The 18,542-nt window shown below is 38.9% G+C and overlaps 1 protein-coding gene across 1 annotated transcript in view; it reads left to right on the top strand.

The window, feature by feature from the left end:
* Positions 1 to 18,542, top strand: part of ncoa2 (nuclear receptor coactivator 2) — a gene marked incomplete at its 5' end in the record, with an annotated part of 94,327 nt that overhangs the window by 21,877 nt on the left and 53,908 nt on the right. The window contains 1 exon segment of the mRNA NM_001142159.1: positions 7,183 to 7,263.

Below are 18,542 nucleotides of genomic sequence, written 5' to 3'. Positions count from 1 at the left end.
TCTGCACAGGCTTCATACAGGAGTCTTTAGTCTTATCTGCTTGCCTCCTCCAGCCTTTCCTAGCCACACGGCTTGCAAGGCAGTCCCCAGTGCTGCAGGCTTTCTGGCTACTTTATAAAGAAATGATGGCTCCGAATCACTAGCCGCTGTGGCTACTACTGGAGCAGAAGCTTAGCAGAATTTGTTTTTGTATTTTACATTCACTTTTCTCTTGTCTTTATGTGATATCTGCTTTTCTCTTGTACAAAACATTGTGCTGTGACCCCCTTGCCTGATTGTTTTTGACTCTGATATGTAATAATCTCACTATAATATTTATTTTACACTTGCGCTTTAAGCATGTAGATCCCTTGCCTGCAAAGCATTACTTGCCAAAGGTGTCAAGGAGTTCCCACAGACAGGGATTGTGTGACGTACCTCTCCTTAAAGGGATACTGTCATCACATATTCAACCCCTTTTATAGTTATTATTATTATTATCAACATTTATTTATAAAGCGCCAACATATTCTGCAGCGCTGTACAGCAAGTGGGTTTCATACATTGAGTAACATATAAAGCAATCAATAACTGATACAAGAGGTAAAGAGAGCCCTCCCCAATCTACAAGTTATACCATTTATTTTATTTGCACAACATTTAAAGTGTTCTCTTGTTTTAGGTTAACATTTTATTTATATATGTAATTTATACTGTTAGTTCTATGCATCTTTTTACTTTGCCTTTACTTATTAACTTGTCTCCTTATTTCTCTCTCCGAGATCTATAAGCCAGTCACAGGCAATCTAGGCAGCAGTGCAGTAAATGTTTATACTACAGGTAAATGGTATTTGATTCAGCTTTGCCTTATAGGACAATTGGTGTGGTCCTGGTAGTAGAGGTATGGTATCTCTTATCTGGAAACCTGATCCTCAGAAAGCGCAGCATTACTGGAAAGCCAAATATTCTGAATGATTTCCTTTTCTCTGCAATAATAAAATAGCACCTTGTACTTGATCTAAGCCACATAAATTCTTGCTATGTAAGGTTATTTTCTTTGCCCATGGTTACTTCAAGAAGTCCAATTACTGTTAAAGCTTTAAGAATCTTAATATGTATTTATCAGAAATACAGTTGGTTCTTAGTCTGTGCCATGTATTTGCTAATAAAGGCATTTTAAGACAGAAAAAGTTGTGTTCTGTTTAAATTGCTTGGCTATATCAGGGCTAATAAAAACTGCAGACTATATAGTTCTGAGCAAGTTAAAAACTACTGTATATTGTTACTAACCTGTAATATTCTAAGGTGTGGGAGCTCTGCTGGCTTATAAAACAGTAGCTCGGTTTCACTTTTCAATAGGAAGTAGCAAGTTTTGAAACTGTTGATGAGTTTATCCACGTATTGATAAGCGTAAGACATAACAGTTACATTGAATACATTTTTAGGATACTTTCTCTTTTAAAGCAGTAGGTCACCTTTTAAATTAACTTTTACTATAAAGTAACCGTGGTCTGAAAAAAATTGCAGTTTGACTGTAGGTTTTGTGTTTTTTAAAAAAAGGGATAGTTAATCTTTCAGTTAACTTTTAGCATATTAGAGAATATCCTATTTTAGTGACTTTTCATTTTCACTTGTTATCTTCTACCTCTTTTCAGCTCTCAAATGGGGATCACTGGTCCCAGCAGCCAAAAACTATTGCTCTGCAAAGCTACAGTTTTATTGCCGTTGCTACATTTTATTACTTATCCTTCTATTCAGACCTTTTCATAATCCAGAATCTAGTTTAAGACACTGCCTGGTTTATAGGGTAAATTGGACCGTAGCAACCAGTAAGCTGCTAAAAAATTTTTTTTTAAAAAGCAATAAGAATAAAAACTGAAGACCAATTGCAAATGTCTCAGAATCAATGTATACATCATACTTAACTAAAATTTAAGTTGGAGGTGAACTACCCCTTTTTTAATTTAATTTTGTGTTTAGCAAGCTCTCCAGTTTGGAATTGCATCTGGTTGCTAGTTTATAATTTGCAATAGCAACAAGGCTGGGTTTGAATGAGAGACTGGAAATGAATATCATGGGGCTGAAATAGAAGTAAAAAAAGTAGTAATAAGCAAGTAACCAGTAGTAATAAGTACTAGTAAAAAGTAGCAATAAAACTGACTCTGTTAGCAATAATCTTTTTATTTTTGCTGCTATTTTGCATGAATCCATATTTGTGGCAAAACAATCTTATTGAGGTTTATTTAATGTTTAAATGTTTCTTAGTAGACCCAAATTACGGAAAGATCCCTTATACAGAAAATCCCAGGTCAAGGTCCCGAGTATTCTGGATAACAGGTCCCATACCTCTATACTTTTCAGTGATTTTAAAGATATTTGTAAATAAACGTACAATTGAAAGCAGTGTCTGCTGGCTGTGTACATTCCCTGCACTCCTGCTCTTTGCTCCTCCATGTTGCAAACCAGTTGATTAAGCCTTAATTTTTTTGTTCATAATAAATTCACATAGGTGCTGTGTGCAAGAGAAGCAACACCTGCTCGGTGATACATGTTATGTTACAGGGCTCCCTTGGGACCTTAAAGGAGAAGGAAAGGCTAAATCACTGGGGAGTGCCAGGCACTCACAGAGATTGTAATCACTTACCTAATACCTAATAATGCTCCGGTTAGGAGAAAACTGCTCCGGCCCGGGGTGTATGCGAGCAGATGTTCCTCCTCCATCTTTCCTCAGAATCCTAGGGCCACTGCATGTGCAGTTGAGCAGAAAAGTCAGGTTTTTTTTAGTCAGCTTTTCACTCTACTGCGCCTGTGCGAAGAAACTTGCCCCCATACACCCCGGCTGTGCAGTTTTCTCCTAAAAGGAGCATCGGCCGGGGTTTCAGGTAAGCGATTATAAGTCACTGGGGGTGGTTAACATTATTTCACCCAGCAGTGATGTAGCCTTTGTTTCTCCTTTAACCTTCTCCTTTTTAGTAACATATGCAATAAGAATATTGATGCCATGTACTACAGGGGGGTCTTTCTGTATGGTGTATTAATAGTCTTGGAAAGCTTTATCTGTACTGTGGAGTCTAAGTTACAATTAAATAATGGAACAGCTACTTAGTCAGTGTCCCTTTAAATCTGGCTAATGGAATGGTTTAGTGTGGCATGGCCATTTCGCTGACTTTGAAGTTTCTTTGCCCACTAATCCTAATCCTGTGCATAAACTAATACATTTGAAAATGTGTTAACTGCGTACATGGAGACTGTTTGGATGTAATTAGCCAGTGAAGGGCTCCTTTGATAGTATAGGCAAATGCTTAGCATACTTACACAAGGAAATCCCTTCTGGACCGAGGAGAAGGAGCAGGAATCTTGGCAGGCGCCTGCTCCTCTCCTGGCTCCCTTCTCCAGGTGCAGAGACCCTGGAAGCCAAGCTGTCCTTCTATTCATTCACTGCACTGAAATACATCAGCAAGTTGTGTTACTAGAGGGAGAAATAAAAGAATGAAAATTAATTACAAAGTTACTAGAAATAAGAATATTTGCAGTTTTAGACTGCTGATACCATGCTGTTAGATCAACAGTTTTTTATAAAAGTTGGCAACCCTAAGAGGGCCATTTCAGTCAGATTTTATTATTTTTTTTTTTTTTCAGTTTTGGATTTTTCAGCGTCACAGAAAAAATTTGCGGTGTTGGATGACTAGCGAAAGTCTTTAAGAAAAACTGGAAGTTATTTATTAATACTGGGCAAATTTACCCATGGGCAGTAACCATTGGCAGCCAATCAAATTGTTGCACTGATTGGTTTCTATGGGTTACTGCCCACAGGCAAATTTGTCCAGTGTTGATATATGGACCGCAATAAGTCCAGTTGATTTTTGATTTCTTACTGCAGATAGCATCAGCCCTAACTGAGTTGTGCACAGTCTGCATAGTCGGTTAACCCTAGGGTAAAAAGAACTGTTGAGAGAAAAGTGGTCTAAAACTCTTAATGTCTCAGAAATGACTAAGAAATGAAAATTAATGTAAATTGTGCAAGGGTTTTGAGGACACTACTTCTGTGTAAGTGCTTAGACTGTTGATTAGTGTTTATTATATTGAAATGGGGATGAATGTGTGTTGTGGCAGACTTTGGGAATTGTATTCAAGTGCATATACAGTATTGTGTGTGTGTGTATATATATATATATATATATATATATATCGATCCGCCATACATGCACCGAATATCGTACAAAACTAGGTTTCCTACAATACTATCGGTGCGTGTATGGCCAGCTTAACTCGCTCCATGGGTTCTTACCCTAAAGCTTCAGTCCTCTGTGAAACTTTCTACACACTGCCAACTTCTGCATCAGCAATTCACCCCAACATTTACATTTTAACATAAGGGAAACAATCTGCACAATGCAGACCATCTTAAATTGTCATTAAAACCCACAAGCCCCTAATCATCCGCAAAGGAAACCCAAATCTTTTAGCAGGCTGATACTAAGTTTGCTGAATAATCATTGGAACAGGCATGCTATACTATATATCGGTGGGCTCTGACTTATGCCAGATTGCCAGGCCTGCTACTAATGTTGTGATTGGAAGGCACAGATTCAGGGACCAGTGGGTGCAAAACTCTTTATACAAAGTGGGTATGTGGTGCTCTTATGGCTGTGTTACCTAGGCGACCCGTGCTAAGTGCTTTAGCTCATTGTAAATACAAATCCACTGTCACGACCGAAAACTTCTAGTTCTTTCTCATGAAACAGCCTTATTCTATATGTTATTTATAGCAGTGCTACTCAGATAGCACACACCTCAACAAGTGGCTTATTGTTCTTTGCTTTTACCATTTACATAAGACCACTAGCACCCCACACCTCACAAACACAGTACCTTCCCTGCAGCACCAATTCACTCTAAATGACTCTCTCATGCTGCCAACTTGTCATATAAACAACAGGAGCATATTAACCAGTTTATTTTAAAATGTTTTCTGTGTATGTTTATTACGGCAGTTATATTGTAGCAATTTGCGGTGACTTTGTAGCATGTTTCATGCTGAGGAAGGTTCCCTTAGCATAGTGTAATGACTAGTGTCTAAGTCCCCTGACACACTGGCACCTTTACAGCTGTGCCACTGTGACCCACCTTTGTATGGCAAAACACACCATTTAGGTACAATGTTTGTGAATTCTTTTTTTTTTTTTTTGCACCAGAATCCCCAATGAAAAGTGATTCACCCAATTCTTGGTATAATTTGATATAACTGTGTATAAAAGTGGAGTTATATTACACCAATTCATATTCACAACTCCTGTTTTTCTGTGACGTGTGGGTGCTCTATATGTGCACAGTCCACATAAAAGTTTAAGCAGCAACTATGTCTGCTTATTTTATAATAGAGGTAACCAGCAGCAACATTGTACTGCCACACTTTACTTGGGTACCTTCAGTCCTTGCTGCAGTGCCTACCTGAGTGAGATATATACCATGTGCTGCTTCCAATAGAAAAATATGGGATATAACATACCTATGGGGTGCTTCACATAAATATTACCGTTATGATGTAGGCAGTAGTATTCTATGTCAACTTTCAGTTTTTTATTTTGTTTTGGTTTGAAGTAATTTTGTTAACTTCGTTCTCTGTTTCCTAAGGCCAAATTAAACTTATAATTAGGACAGAATATAAGATGAATAGCAGAAGGCTTGAAAATAAAACTTATAAAATAATAATGTTTACAGTGAAGTCACACATCAGTCCCTTTCTTTGGTTGTTAGTGGTCCTGACAACCAGAGCGCATCTTCTGTTGTGGGCCAGTAATAGGCAGAACAGAAGCACCTATGGTTCAAAATCCATAGAAAATAAAAAATGAAGGCTAACGACAAATGTGCTTAGAATATGCCTGTTTATAACACACTTATAACACTCTTAAAAAGTAACGTGGCTATATTTGCAGGCAGCGATGTTGCTTATTGCAATTTATTCTAGATCAGATTAAGGGGACTAAGGGCTGAAATGGCACTCTCAGGTGTGCCACTGATGTGCCCACCCTGCGTTATGGTCAGCACAAGTGCATGTGTAGCTAGTGACTGGTTCAATCCATGGCAACTTGCTCAGCTAAACTGTGGCTCTCAGAACCTGGGTATTTAGTGCTTCTTAGGGTGAAAACAAATGCCACCTGAGGACTTGGTTGTCACTGTTGGAAGCCATTGTCACATTTAATGCATTGTCAGGGAGACGTGAGGAGCATTCCTCTTTCCTGTTTAGCATCATGGCAGCTTTACAACTTTATCATCTAGCTCTGCAAACGCAGTTTGTAAAAAGCAAGGTTTTTTTCCTTGAATTTATCAAAAGCTCTTTCTTATGTTAAAAGCTCTGGCTGGAATTAGAAATGCACCAAATCCAAAGGGGCAGATTTATCAAATGTTTAGAGCTAAAGGGAGAAGACACAGGGGGCAATTAGTTGACGCAACATTTTTAAAAAGTTGCTGCAACTTATCAGCACTCCACAAACTACATGTGACTAGTCGCAGCGACAATATAGTAGCCTATGACGGCTAAATCGACACAATCACTTGCAGCTACCAATTGCCCTGTGTGTCTTTGCCCTAATACATAAAAGCTCACCACGTTCTATTCATTCCTGTGGGATTTAAAGAGACATATTTATCAGCTGGTGAACTCTAACTTTCACCTATTACACTTATAGGAATTATTAGAATGTGGGTGAGTTTTTATGTATTAAACTCTAAATGCACATTTTGAGAAATCTGCTCATAACTGTCAAGTGACTTTCGGTCACACATTAAATAAAATCAGAATTTTTTTCCCTTTTGGAACCACAGGTTTTTCCCTCCATTTTGGGTGCTAATTTACATATACATATTAAGGTTCGGATTCCTTGAATTTTGTGTTAAAGATGGTTTGGGCAAATCCCAAAAATAATTTGGTGCATGCCTAGCTGGAATACTTTACCATTTATCAGTATATGCCTTATTTCTGTAAGAGTAGGCCCAGGGTGTCAGGTTCTCTGGTGGGACTTAGGAGAACCAGTGGGACCCAGCTTGTGAGGTCCGGGTATCTTCACTCTTGCGCAAGAACCTGGGCTGACACTTGCCAGTGGGCCCTTCCCCATATTGGAAGTTGTTTTTCCTATTCTGGGTAATTGCTCTCTGGGTTTAATTACTGCAGCAAGGCACTTCATGTGTTGTGTTTCTTTTCAGATGGAGTTAAAATGTTTGAATTTTGCAAGTTCCACACCAGATCCAAGAGAGCTATAGGAGGAGTTCCAGTATAAGCCAAAGGTAAGTTTTAATTCCACTGTTTTTATTTTGCAGTTTTATCTGCGAATTATGTAACTGGGTGTTATGTAACTGATCTTACACTTAATCATAAATCTGTTATTTCATTTCTTAGTAGTGTTACTCTGAAGTCTGACTTTCATTATAGCCTATGGCTAAAAAGTGACAGTGCTGAAGCTGACATTTGACAGAAACCACACTAGCAAATGCCTGAAATCAGCTCAATGTGCTATTAGTGGGTATCAGTGCTACTTGGCCCTGCCCTGACTTCTGTTATCATGATTTGCAATAGCAGTGCCTTATGCAATGCTGGCTGGCCGGCCAACCAAAGGGTTAAGTGGCTAATGAAGAAAGCCTCAGTTCTTTGACAGCAAATATAATCTAAGGGCTGTGACAGACGGGGAGATTAGTCGCCCTGCAACAAATCTCCCTTGTCGCGGGCGACTAATCTCCCCAAAATGCCATCCCACCGGCTAGAATGTAAATCGACGGTGGGATGGCATACGCGGGACTGAAATTGCCAAAGTTTCCTCTCAAGGCAATTTTGGGAAATCACCATGCCACGTATGCCATCCCACCAGCAATTTACATTCTAGCCGGTGGGTTGGCATTTTAGGGAGATTAGTTGCCCGCAACAAGGAAGATTTGTTGCGGGGTGACTAATCTCCCTGTCTGTCACAGCCCTAACAACCTGACAAGAAGTGAAAGCCTTGAGTAGAAAGACTTTGAGAGACACTTCCAGCAGCACAGCAGGGGGGCATGGCAGATCAAATCATCAGTGTAAAACTGCTAATATCATGAAAGCTAAATGGAATAAAACATTTATGAGAACTGCAAAAATTTGGGGGACTTTGTACCTTTTTATCTGCTAGCTTCCACCCCCTGTTTCAGTGTTTTAGATCCCTGTCTCTGAAAGATTTTTTACGCTTGAGGTTTGTGTAACCTCACTGTGTTTACAACAGCTCTATACAAGTCTTATTTTTTCCTTTTTGGCTTATCACTGTACACTCATTCTCCAAAAGTGAAGAGAGTCTCCCAGTGGCTAATATCCGGGAAGCGTGGGAGGCAGTTGTTCATCAGAAATTCCTATTCACTTTCTGCAGTGTATGATGGGGAAGGGCAAGTTTGACTGTTTATACAGTCCATACAGGAAGTGTCAGCGCACAGGGCCATCTGCAAGAACAATCGTAAACATAACCACAAAATGTGCTTTTTATTGTGGTAAACAGAATAGTTCCTTCCCTTTTTCATGTGAATCGTGTATAGTAAAATGCAAACAGCCTATGGGATAGCGCATGCTCTGGTATTTCCAGTTTCATGCATTTACTCATCACTTTAAAGCAGTTTCATACACCTATATGCACCTTTTTTTCAACATGAAAAAATAAATAGAACTATACTGAAAATACATTCAGCTTTCACATTTATTATTTTAGCATGAATTATTAAAGTTACTTTAACTAGAGCTATATATAATATAATAGCTAAAAACATTTTTTTATTTTGTCTATTGTTTTAATAATGAAAAAAGTTTGTTCAGCACAATCCCTATTTATTGGACTCATGTTGAACAAGGGGATATACAGGTTTGTGTATTATGTGTGATACTTTACAGAGCAGGAGATGCATTTTTACATTGCGCTTTTCACCCCCATAATGTATATGCAAATAAAATGCCTTCCCCATGATAGCTTATGTATGACGATTTATTCTTTATGTGTTTAGATAGCTTTAAAAACTTCCCTAGGTCCGTGGCAATTGATCGTACTCTATGGAATTCTGATTGGTCAGATAGATTGGCCGGCCACTATAGCTGGGGGATTGATGTATGACAATATGCAACAAAACATTCAGGGCCATCCTTTCCCCTGGGAGGAGATCAGCCGCTACTGTTTATGCAGAAAACATTGGGCCCTTGTATGCAAAGACCCTGTGTATCTTGGGACCCCCATTTGCAGTGTTGTTACATATTACAACAATTCTTCATTTGGATACCATAAGCAACAAACCTGTTCAGAGACCATTGTCTGTCTCCCCTTACCTAGAACAGCCCGACAGGCTATCTGACTAGTCAGGTTTTGGCATTCAGCAGGTTACAGTCAAGTGCAACGAAACATGCACCTAGAGGTTTTCGTAGGTGTTCATCTGCTATTCATTTACCCAAAAATCAGGGGTCTGCCTATCTGACCAATGAGATTGTGTCAATTAATAGTGTTGGAAAACTATTTATCAAGGCATTGTGCCAAAGAACAACATTAACCAAGGGTTTGTCAATAGTGCTGAACTTGTTCATGTGTGTGTCTACAAACTGGACAATGCCGGCTGCCGGCCTTTCGATCTAACTGACAAATTATGTTGTTGAATTCCATAGTGTTGGAGATCTACTTAGAGTGTTCCAAAATTGGTGCTGTCTTACTACCGGTGTTGCTTGCTCCTGCAATAAAGATAGCTGAGAGACACGCCTCAGGTGGCAGAGCCCCTAAAGTTACCAGAGGAGACAAAAAGTTGCTCCTGGTAACTTAAAGAGACTAATTTTAATTTGCTTCCTCTAGTGCAGAGAGTGCACACCCCCCTGATGCAAAAAACCTAGACATAGGGGGGCGGCATCCCATAGGGGCCAAAACGTCCTTGGATTGCTCTGTGGCTATGGAGGCTGGTTTGTATTGCCTCATCAGGGCTGCTTATTTATCTTGTCTTGCCTTGTCCTCTTTAGGTTGCATTCTGTTTTCTGAATTATTAGGAATTTTCCAGCCAATTTGTTGTCAAGATCATGACACTTTGACAACAGGATGTCTTTCTCAGTGCTGCACCCCTGAACCTCTCTAAATCACATAATCACCAAAGTTCTCAAATGGCAAATATGATTTCCCATCCCTGCACAGTGCATGGTTAAAGTATGCGTATGCCCTTTTTTATTCTGCATAGTGTTTCTATAGTGTAAATATAACTGTTTATGTCTAAAAGTGTATTTTGATGGACTGGTTAGGTTGTAAAAGCCAGAAATTTATACACATTTTTATAGAAGATGAAAGGTTTGTCCTATGCTGATTATTTGTGCGGCCTTGTCCTGCATTGTATAACAACCTTGCAGGGATTTGATTGGTCAGAGAATTAGGGATAGAGAGGGAGTGGTATATTTTTCTTAAGGGAGCATTAGACCTTATTGGTATTAGCTGTGACAAATTCTGTGAGTTGTCTAAATGTTCATATTTTGACAATACATTTGCTAAAAAAAATTCTTGATTGGCCTGATTTTATGAATAATGTATTATTTGTTTTTGGGTTTGGTCAGCCTTTTTCCAGTAAATAACTGAAGTTATTAGAATGCAATGGGACATTTGATGTTGAGCTGCAAAACAGCTCATTGGGATTACTTAATTATTTTAGTTTTGCATATTGTCTGTGGGTAAAACTTAATGCCATTTATCTAAGCCTTTTATCTCTGAGAATAGGGCATTTAATGTGGCTTAGGCTTGTGGCATGTGAGGCAGATTTTAAAAGTTCTACCTGGCACACTTTTCAGCAAAAATGTCCTATTGCTAAATGCCACCTGCTCAGCTTCCTGGTGCGGACAAACTGGAATAAGAGATTGAGAACGAAAATCTATTTCTGCCAACTTCAGAAAATAACTTGTGCAAGGATTTGTGTTTTTTCACCATGTTTTTCTCAAATTAAGAAGACACAAGCTTGATTTTGATAAACAACCCCTTATTAGTAGAGATATGGTCAGTAGGATCTGATCATCCAGGTTTGCGGTCAGATCAGTCAGTATCCAGTTTATCAGTCCCCCAGTGATCATACTTTTTCTTCTACTTTAAGGTATGGACATCCACATTACAGAAAGATCCCTGTAAAATCCCTGGTCCCAAGTTTATAACCGGTCGCTTACCTGTATCTATAATTCCCAATGCCCTCAAAGCCTGCCCCAACCTTACCCGCCATCATAGAATCCTTTTTACAGAAGCCAGTTCTGCAAATACATGGCACAGCGAGTATACAGATACACACATTCCTACTGACTTGTAAATATGTAAACTGTAAATAGTATTCTGTTAAGGTGGCCATGTTAAAAGGCCTCTAGAGAACACAGGAGATATTACACATTACGCAGGCGAAGTGACTTACTTTTTACTGTATACATCTTGACCAAGCGTATCATCTTCCTAGATCTAGTGAGTAGCTCCAGGGTGTGCTATGGTTATCCTTGTTCCTGAATCCTGTTCTTGCATCCTTGTTCCTGGATCCTGTTCTAAGCCCTGGATCTGCTCCTACCCATGTGTTCCCAGCCCTTCTTCTAACATCTTGATTTCTTCTAATTCTCAGTTCTCTTGTAACATCTTCTTTTTCACCTTATCTGTTCATCGTCATCCTTTTTCTATCCATCGCTTCATCCAAAGTATGTTTAGCCCACTTGTCTCCTTAAGTGAGCTCAGGGAACCTGGTACAGTTCAATGCAAACGTTTGGACCTCTTGCCAATATGTTTAGTTAATTTTGTAAATACTAGGTAACTACTGCTGCAGGAATCCGTTTGTTAAAAAGAACATATTTGGAAATGTTAATGCACAGTTACATTTTATTTTGCAAACTTTAAAACATAAGAACAAGGAAAATAATAATTGTGGCACGTGCAACACTTGTCCAGTGTTTTTGCAAAATCCCTCACTCTGATTACCTAATTGGGCATTAATAACCATTAGGAGTTGTCATTTGTTGACAGTTGCAGAGTTTAATAAAATCTGTGAGACCCCAAACTTTACACCGGTAATCAACAACAGCGGGCTCCTCTATGTAACTTAGTAAGGATCTGAAAATGAAGCTGATTTACGCCTGTAAAGCAAGGGATGAAATATTGTAAAATTCTTCCCGAATTCCACTGTCTATAATGTCATTAAAGGAGAAGGAAAGTCATTTTAGCATTTTACTGCCAAGAGATTCGCCACATTAGTGCCCCTAGACTACTATATTTATTCAACAGAAAGCATTACCATACCTGAGTCTTTTAGCTTATGATTACAGCTGCCATTATACCTAAGTTTTCATAGCTTCCTGCTTGCAGTTTAGCCTTAATAGCTTAGATCACAAATTCATAAGAGAGGGGGGAGAGAGTTCTTAGCATTCTTGTGTGAGGGGGGAGCAGGAGAGAGGAGAGAGCTGTGCACACTCTGGCCCCAGGAATGAAGGTTTTTTGAGAAAGGAAGTCAGATACCCAAAGAACATGTTTACAAAAAAGGAGACAAGAAATCCTGTGTTTCTTTTGATGGAGGACTCTGCAGCTTTACTGTGAGTGCTTATGGTTGTATTTACATAGACCTTTCTGATTAGTTAGTGTTTACCTTTCCTTCACCTTTAAGAAAAGGCTATTAAGGGGAACTGTGGAAGTCAAGGCAAGATCTGGAGGAGCAAGAAAACTTTCAGAAAACTTCCTGAAAAGCAAGGTGATGGTTTTGGAATGGCCCTCACAGCCCCCTGACTTCAACAGACATATAGCAAAACTAAAAACTCCTGCAATCTTTTAGGCAAAAATGAATAAAAATCACCATTATCTTTTAAAATGGTCCCTTTATTGGAGCTCCCTATAGATCTGATACTATCCCTGTCTGTTTCAAATGAGGGGTGTTTGTCACAGAGGTGCAAAGCAGCCCCCCTTGCACTTTTGTGACGCTCTGAAAGATAGGGTGCGAGAGGGGGCAGTATTAAAAAGGCTGCCTCAGGGCAGTGTAGACCCCCAGAACGCCCCTGATTGCTAATTGGTTCCTATCCTACAGTGCAGTGTGCTTAAAGGAACAGTAACACCAAAAAATGAAAGTGTATAAAAATAATTACGATATTATGTACTGTTGCCCTGTGCTGGTACAACTGGTGTGTTTGCCTCAGAAACACTACTATAGTTTATATAAACAAAGCTGCTGTGTAACCATGGGGGCAGCCATTCAAAGGAGAAAAGGCACAGGCACATAGCAGATAACAGATAAAACACTATTGTATTCTACAGAGCTTATCTGTTATCTGCTATGTAACCTGTGCCTTTTCTCCTTTTTTCCAGGTTGAATGGCTGCCCCCATGGCTACACAGCAGCTTATTATATAAGCTATAGTACTGTTACTCTAGCAAATACACAACTTTACCTCTGCAGGGTAACAGTACATTATATTTTAAATACTTTAATACACTTTCATTTTTGGCGTTACTGTTCCTTTAAGGCTGGACTAGTGGGGTTTTTGCAGAAATTTTCAGTAAATCAACCTGAAATTTTGACCACTCTTCTTCTGTATATAAAGGAATATAATGCACTGGCGCATTGTTGTTTTTTACACAAGTCTCCTTTAAATATTACCCCTACTTATAGCCCTGGGTCGTCTTGTAATAAGTCTGTCTGATGGACATAAACTAATGTTAATATTAAAACTTTCAGTCCCTTTGAAGTACTTAATATATTTAATGCAAATGGACAGCTAAATCATTGTGTGCTCAGACCTATAGAATATAAAAACCTGGGGCTCCTTCCCTGTATATACAACTGCAAACAAAGGACACTGCAGAGAAAATTAGTCTCCCCAAGAACATATATTCTTCAGAAATAACCACTACAGTTTATTTTATTGATACAAATATTTGTATAAAGGTCTCTCCAAGGAGCACCTTGTCATTTTAGTGACTTTTTGCAGTAAAAGTGGAGTACTTCACTGTGCAGGAATTCCCATTACACCAAGCATAACTAGTGATTATTTGGTAATAAAGTGCACACAGCAAGCCAGCATTACTTGCAAAGGTTTGGCTCTAGGAAATTTGATGAAAGGTAGTTCTGCCCCAAAGAGAGATTTGATAGAAAAACAGATATGAAGTAAGTAAGAATGTTTAGGGCCTTGGTCTTTCTCATAATGTGGAGCACTGTGCCTTAAAAGTAAAAAAAAACAAAAAACCCTGCATACTACCCACAAATGTCTTATTTGAAAGAAAAAAATTGTATGAAAACGCATCTTAAAGGGGTGGTTCACCTTCAAGCTCAGTATGTTATAGAATGGCCTGTTTTATTTGATCTTCATTTTTTTTTTTTAATAAAAGGTGAATTATTTTCCTAATGATTTGCCTTCCTCTTCTCACTCCTTCCTCAGTGAGGCTACAATTGAATTGTTACTTTATATTACTAAGGCCCTCCTCTATTCACACTCCTGTCTCTTTTTCAAACCACTGCCTGGTTGCTTAAATTGGGCACTAGCAACCATATCACTGCTGAAATTTCCACCTGGAATGCTCCCAAACAGGAAGCTTAATAATTAAAAAAAAAATGCAAATAATAAAATATGAAAATCAACTGCAAATTGTCCCAGAATAGCACATTCTACATCATACAAAAAGTTAATTTAGAGCTGAGCTTTATCAGGAAAGGGGTACATGGAATACAGTAGCAATGACAGATGAATATTATGGGGTGCATTGAATACAGTGAAAATAGATTTTTGCAATGTGACTTGCTTGTTTTAAAAAGAAAAAAGAATACTCACAATCATTATCTTTCCATCGCCTCATCTTTTTGGTTACATGTAAAATGCATGAATAGCGTGGGAAGGGGAGACAGTGGTATGTGCAGCAAGTTATGGAAAATCTTATATATAAGCAAACATTTTGGTGTGACAAGAGGGACTTGTTTGTGTGTAAGTGACGCCATTCTCAGGTGCCTTACAAGGCCCAACTGTTCCAAAACAGCAACATAAGCTCTAAGAATGTAGCCTTAGTGTTTAACTCATATAAAACCAATGGGTATGTAGTAACATATACGTGCAAATCCTTCTACTTAGTATTTTATCACCTTGCATGTATACACCGGCACCGAACAGTTTTTCCTCACTATGCTACAAAAGACTAATCAAAATACAAGCCATTCAAAATACAATACATTTCCAGTTATATGGGTTTCCTTACAAAACCACTGTTTGTTTTAATAAGTATCCCACCCACACAGATAAGCAAAAATATGTAGATACATTTATTTAACTGAATATTTATACAGAGTGGATCTGGCAGAGCCCCCTGTGCTGGGTGGTTCTGTTATATAGCTTTTCGTGTGGGCTTAATTGCTAGGGCTTATTTACCCTAGCAGCCAGGCATCAATTTGGAAGTCAAAACAGAAGGTAAATAGGAAAGGCCTGAAAGAAAGAATGAATTAAAAATAACAGTAAAAATTAAACAGTCAGTCAGTTGCCAGTGAGCCCAACCAGGGCCAGGAGTAGGCATGCATTTTTTTTTATTGGGGCCCCATTTTTCTTAGCAGGGCCAGGTGGGTGTTAGTCTAACATCCCCCTGGGGGATAACCTTACTAACTAATAATATGGGTCCCTTGATTTTAATGGTGTCCTGAGCCCAACAACCAGATGGCATTTTCTGTTGCAGGCTGGAAATCAGGAAAATCTCTTTGCTAATATTTCAAAACCCATATAAAATAAACAGTGAAGGCCAACTAATACATTTCTTAAAAATATCATATAGGGTAAACAACCTGTGGAACCCTTTTCTATTTTGTTTGCATAAGCTCAGCCCCATTAATTAAATGCGGCCCGCGACCCCCCTCTGTGTGGCCCCCCACCTGTCTGGCTGCTTTGATGGCTTTCTCTTGTGTAAGCTTTAAATGGTATCAGTATTGTGATTAACTGGCCCCCTGCATGGTTCTCACCTCAGATTCAGGCTGTAATCAGGCTGTATTGTTTAAATATGTAATCCCCTGTGTTTTTCACACCTTTTAATCTCAGCATTGTTCACCCCCTGCAGTGTTCACACCTCAGGCTCAGGCTGTAATCACCCCCATTGTTCATCTGTTCACACCTCAGAGCAGTAGAAACCCACAAATAATCCCTGCACACTACAAAAAGAACATATACTGAGGTGGTACTGCAATTAAAAAGTTTTTTAATATATAGTTATTGTGTAGACTGTAGGAGCAATGCCAGCATTGTGTCACTGTAGGCTGCCTGTGTGTGCCATATACACAGGCATCATAGGGCAAGCAGAGTATGGCACACGCAGACAGGGTAGGGAAGGCAGAGTATGGCACACACAGGCAGGGTAGGGCAGGCAGAGTATGGCAAGTTTTTGCTGTACTACACCCATTAATATGGGTATGGTCATGTGATAACATGGGTGTGGTTTCAAGTGGGTGCGGTTTCAAAAAGGGGAGTAGTCAAAACTGGCTTCCATTATCGGCCCTCCACCACGTAGGTCGGAAAAATTCCGGCCCTCGGTACCACAGAAGTTGGACAGCACTGAATTAAATGATTGAATCAGAAGAGTCACAAATAAACATTATCCTTCATTGAATATAGTGGAAAACATTATTAAAGAAAGGGATTTGAGATACATGTTTCCCCATGGGCATGGCAAATGGTGCATTGTCATTGTGGCTCTATTTCTGCCACTTGTGAATGGAGTGTGTTTTTTTTTTTAATGGCTGATGAAAGGCAAAATAACCCAAAACTAACATCATCATGTGCAATGCCAATAGTCAACTGAATGGTGCAAAGGTTTCATAATGAGACATTGGAAAGCTTGCTGCCTAGGTATTTGTAGGCATATTAAACTTAAACAAATGCTGCCGAAAGATTCTATTTGCCTGGATAAAATTTTCATGCCATGTTAACTATTAATTGTCATCATATTTACTTGTGAAGGTCTATAGATATTATTGTCTTTTCCTTTAGTAGTTATTAAGCATTAACTGTTGTCCGTGGGTCTTTTATACTCAGTGAATCCACCTTTGTTTTTGCTCATTTGCTAGATGAATTCACTTGTGGCTTGCGGGCCATTTGGCCACTGTTTGTGTCATGTTAAAACTTCATGACTTGCCTGTTCAGCAAAATGACAGCCAAGCAACAATCGCTCAAACAGGCATAATTTGATTCTTCTCCGGATCTCAATTGTGTTTTATCTTGTAATTATCTCATGAAATACATTCTTACTTTTATCTACAGGAAAATCCGCCCCCACTGTAAAAAAAAGAATGTACAATTTAGGGAGCCCACCCAGATTTTTTTTTTTTTAATATGTCACTGTGTTTATTTTATCTCTTGGCATATTAGAACTCATGGCATGTTCGGTATGAATATATTTGTATTAATCATAATTTTCCTGTGATAATAATATTCTCTCCTACACATTTTTATAAAGTGCAAATACCTTTTTTTCTGTATCTGGCTAAACCAATTCAGAGGTGAAATATTGTTGTTTCCATAAAATGCAGTGCTTGCTCCCTAGTTGTATCTTTGCTTATTATTATTATATCTAGGGGCAACACCAACAGTTCCAGCAGTGGAATAGCAATATCCTTTATCCAAGATGATGGATGGAATATATATGTAATTATATTATAGAATAAATCTCTGATATCTAGGCCTGCATGGCCCTTTGCTGCACAAATCTGAATTGGCTTCCAAAATACTAATGTTTTTATTTGGTTTTGGTGAAGGAACATAATAATAATTTTGAATGATTTATTTTCTAGATCTTTAGATTCTTTTCTGTACATTCACTGTTTTAACCTCAATGTCATCCAATACCAGATACAAAAGCTATAATATGTATTACTAACTGTGCCATTTTTAGGCACTTTCCTTTTTTAAACAGGATATTTTTTACTCAGCCTCATATTAATGTGTATGAGCTGCCATGTTTACTGCCTCAAATGAAGCAACTCCTTAAAATTGCAATAAAGGCAACACCTGTAGCTGTCACAAACATTGCCTTTTTATTGCAATACTGCAGTTCCCAGTCATTCAAATAAAAGTAAATGTCATATCATACAAAGCTGTTCCCCTGTAGGGCTTTGGATGGACTTACTCACAAACAGTGACTTGGCAGAACAAGGAAGTGCTAAAGTGAAAATTAGTGCCAGAAATATAAAAAAAAATACTGCCAGGGCCATAACTGTATGTGGCCAGGCCCCTGCAAAAACAATCTTTGGAGGGACCCAGCATGCACATCCACCCCTACCCTTACCCACCCCAGCTTCCTGCGTGCCCACCAGCCCCTTTGTTCCCTGCTCCCCAAAAGCTCTCATGAATGAAAGAAAACGACTGAGGAAGCAAACCTCACAATAAAGGCCCCTGGGTCCCCCATTACTCCACTGAATTCTGCCCCTATAAGGCTGATGCCACACGGGCGTATTCAAATACGCCCTGCTACTGTAGATTCAGCCTACTTTGTGCCTGCACACAAATGAATGGAATACACTTGGGTGCAGGCACATGTAGCCGATAACTGCCAAAAAAGCGAGACTTCATATATTAGGCGGATA

This window comes from Xenopus tropicalis, chromosome 6 (genome assembly GCF_000004195.4).
Source record: "Xenopus tropicalis strain Nigerian chromosome 6, UCB_Xtro_10.0, whole genome shotgun sequence".
In the NCBI taxonomy this organism is placed as follows: Eukaryota; Metazoa; Chordata; class Amphibia; order Anura; family Pipidae; genus Xenopus; species Xenopus tropicalis.
Note: the sequence above shows the minus strand (reverse complement) of the source record. Positions and strands in the feature narration are given on the sequence as shown.